Raw genomic sequence first — 3,976 nt, 5'->3', positions numbered from 1 at the left:
CCCCCCCAAGTCATCAGATTCAATAGTTGCAAGCCTGCGAGGCATCACTTAAAGTAACTACAACGGCCTTGAAAGGACCTCTCGCGTCATGCAGATGGCACCAATGGCCTAGGTAGAGCCTGGACCCGAAAACAGTGGTGCCTCAGAGGATACATGGTCAGACAATGCCGGAAGCGTAGAAAGTGTGACACATGTAGGGGGAGGGAACCGGAATCCCTTCCCCTATTATTCATAGTATAGATGAAAGTGATGGAGGCAAAAAATAGGGAGAACTGAAGGTCAGCTACCATGGAAGGACGACTGGATCGCACTCATACAAAAACCAAGCTGGTTACTGCTGATGCAAATTTGAGGGGGATGGAAAGCCGCAAAGAGATTGAGCTTGTGTGCATTAGGTTTGTTAAAGTTTGATCCATGCAATAACACAGAGGGCTAGGGTCACACACATAATGAGAGGAAGATACAAAGGAGAAACCACTTCCCTGCATGCACGTACATCACCGCATCATGTCACCACACTGCCGCCTTCCAGGATACTTGCACAGAGCCACAACTATCTTCAGCTCCAGACAACTGCCTGCTCGATAAATTTATAACAATAATGGATGTTAATTACAATAAAGAACGTTTCTAGAGATTGGACTTTCATTACACCCTCCCCTCTCTCTCTCTCTCTCTCTCTCTCTCTCTCTCTCTCTCTCTCTCTCTCTCTCTCTCTCTCTCTCTGAGAGAGAGAGAGAGAGAGAAAGAGAGAGAGAGAGAGAGAGAGAGCTAGGATATCAATATCTTGTGTTCAATCACTCTTCTTCTGACAAGCTACAAATTTTTTCATCTTTAGAGAAATTTAATCTCACGACCAAGGGTGTTTTGGGAATTTATGACAAAATATTGGGGGTATTTTGGAAATTTCCATAAATTAGGCGGGTATTTGGTACATTTCAACGAAAAGGCCTACTGGTGCTCCCTCTCTCTCTCATTTTTTTAAAAAACAAACACATTCATTCTGCACTTAATTGTAGTAAAAATGTACATCTAGAAGTCTATATTTGTTATATATGGTATATAAATACAATTTCCTTCATACATATGGAAAGGTCCATTTTAACTCAACATTTGTACAGAAAACGAAGCCAAGCCAAGCCTCCATTTGTGTGCTTTCCAAAGGCCTTTGTGCTCTGTATAATAGATGATGCAAGAATTGCTCATTGTTATTGTACAGGTGTTACCGGACCTCCACCTCAACATTACATATAAGGCACATATTCTTAATTTCCAACTACTTCTGAATGCATTTTTTATGACAAGCGTGTTTGTATGATGGCGGAGGAATTATGGAATCACCTCTTTCATACTATTGTTGGCAAATCACGCAATGCTCTTCCTTGCTGTGCTTCAAAAATAACATCTCTTGTATTTCTTGACAGAGAGCATTCTGATTTCTTTAGGAGTAAGGCCCTTATTTTGGGCACCCAACGCTTTGATAGACCCATTAGCTCCTCAGATGATGTGATGGAAATGGCCTATGAACTTTGAGAATAGTGTTATTAGGAGAATTAAAGAGAGAATTTTTTTAAGACTACTTTGAGAACATAGAGGGTGAACTTAATTGACGGTAGCAACATAATCATAGTACTGAATTAACTTGGCATGAATAATACTTTTGCAAGAGAGAGAGAGAGTTTAGAGAACTTGACAACAGCAATTGAGGACCGAATTTATGTGGAGTCGGTCCCCCCGCCAATAGGCATTTGTCTTATAGGTTCTCCCATCAAGAGAGACTTGGTACAAATACAATCTTTGTGTTCCTTGTGACCTAGATGATGCAATGAAGATGGAAAGCTTCATGCATCACGAGCATAACATAGGCTTTGCAAAAAGCATTAACTATCCCAAGCCTCAGTCCCAAGGTCTCAAACACCTTCAAAGGTGGAGAGAGCTAGCGGGGAATGAGGATAGGGAAGAGGAAGAAGAAACATTCATAGGAGAAAGAAATAGTTCCTTACTTATCATCACTCTTATTGCTAGCATACATAATGGCATAGTAATGACGATGGAGAAGATGGCAAGCTTAAGCATGGAAGCATGGCTCTTGGTTGGACTTGCATTCCATAGCCAAGAGTGTTGGTGTAGGCTCTCAACTTCCCTACTAGCTTAGAGAAGGAGATGTAGTTGTTGCACTTTGCACTTCACACAATGTGTGTGTGTGTGTGTGTGTGTGTGTGTGTGTGTGTGTGTGTGTGTGAGAGAGAGAGAGAGAGAGAGATATGTAGTTGTTGCACTTTGCACTTCACACAATGTGTGTGTGTGTGTGTGTGTGTGTGTGTGAGAGAGAGAGAGAGAGAGAGAGAGAGAGAGAGAGAGAGAGAGAGAGAGTATACCCCCCAAGTAGCCCCTCTCCTTCCTTTGGTCGACCCCCTCTTCTAGCACTACATTGCATATAATTGGACCTCCTCAAGCTTGGCCAATCACAGGCTTAGTGCATATCAAGCAACAAGGGTAGTCTTGGGACAAGTGTCCCTCTTTCCCCTTTTGAGAGAGAGGACTTGATAAATGCAAAAACAATTAATTAAATCAACTAAATTATCATTGGACCCCTTGGGAGGCTAACCAATAGTCCTTAGGCACACTATGAGGGCAACATGAGGAGGAGCTTGACAAGTGTCCTATTTGCCTTCTTGGTACCAAGCTTGCCTTGTGTGAGGGTGTGTGTGTTCTCTCTCTAGCCCCTAGAATGAGGGCTCGCCCCCCCTTGAGTAGGGACATGCATTGACTTTGTGGAACACCTTACCCTCAAGCACCTTAGTCATGGAGCACCTTAGCACCTTAGTCATTAAGCACCTCAAGCTTGGGCAAGGTTCTCACCTCAAGCACAACCCTATATTACCTAAGGTCAAAGGACTTTTAACACTTAACATTTGAAGGTCGTCAATGAAGCTAACCCTAAGGTCTTTAAGCTCCATTGGCTAGCCTTGCTCTTTGACATACCATCTCTCATTTGGAGCCCTTTACAATTGGCCCAGTGTTGAGATAGATCTATAAGCACATGTCTATATCCTAACCCTTATTCCCTTTTATTCTCCCACATTAAATGATCAATTTAATACGACAAAATCATTTGGGTTGGTTAGATATTAGATTTTATGACATATGACATTGCATACGGATCAAAATCATCCTATCTAACATCTCTGAAAAGCCATGGTGTTGTCTGCGGATGTTCTTGGAGGGACATCATAATCATTAGCTACTCTTGATCATCGGCGTCTTCCAAAGCTCCGGCCAATGCTTCATCTTGTTTCAGCTGTAAACCAACCTTTAATTCTGAAAACTAGTAAACATGGAGCTACTCCTTGCCTAGCCACCGAAGGCATCACGATTGAGGGAGACATCTTGCAAGTGACATTCCTCCTGTTCTTGAAGAGCTTTGGCGAGGGCGAAGTCTACATCGAGTTGAGTGGATAAATCTTGCCCTGCTTCTTTGTAAACAAAATGTACTGTTACCGTCCTGTGTGAACCCAACTCCTCCATTCTTCTTACAGCCATGTTTACAACCCTCGTCTTACAACCATGTTTGCAGTGAGAAATTTTAGGGGCAACTTCATTATATTTGAACGCTTTTACACTCAATTTCTCTATACTTTATAGGTTTCCTCGCCTTCAAATCTATGATTTAAGATAAATTTCAAAATCTGCAGGTTGGATTACACCAAATTGAGGATTTTTTAAGCATTTGGCTATGTCATACCTTTTTTTAAAACATTTTAGAGGCAAGTTTACTATTGAGGCGGTCTGGGGCGGGCAACAAGAAGAGTGGCCTCTAGACACCCTTCAAGGCTCCCGTGCTGCTCAATGGGGCTGGGGCACAACACAACACAAACCAAAACAACAAACCCACAGCCAAATCCCAACTACACAAGGGGCACCACCTAGTTTAAGAGCGAACTAGGACGCAAAAGAGGAGAATCGTTAGAGCAAC

At 42.5% G+C, this 3,976-nt stretch overlaps 1 pseudogene; it reads right to left on the bottom strand.

The window, feature by feature from the left end:
* Positions 1-510: 510 nt before the first annotated feature.
* Positions 511-3,528, bottom strand: LOC147440926 (E3 ubiquitin ligase BIG BROTHER-related-like; annotated as a pseudogene).
* Between the last annotated feature and the right edge of the window lie 448 nt (positions 3,529-3,976).

This window comes from Adiantum capillus-veneris, chromosome 15 (assembly GCF_014529385.1).
Source record: "Adiantum capillus-veneris isolate H3 chromosome 15, ASM1452938v2, whole genome shotgun sequence".
Classification (NCBI taxonomy): Eukaryota; Viridiplantae; Streptophyta; class Polypodiopsida; order Polypodiales; family Pteridaceae; genus Adiantum; species Adiantum capillus-veneris.
Note: the sequence above shows the minus strand (reverse complement) of the source record. Positions and strands in the feature narration are given on the sequence as shown.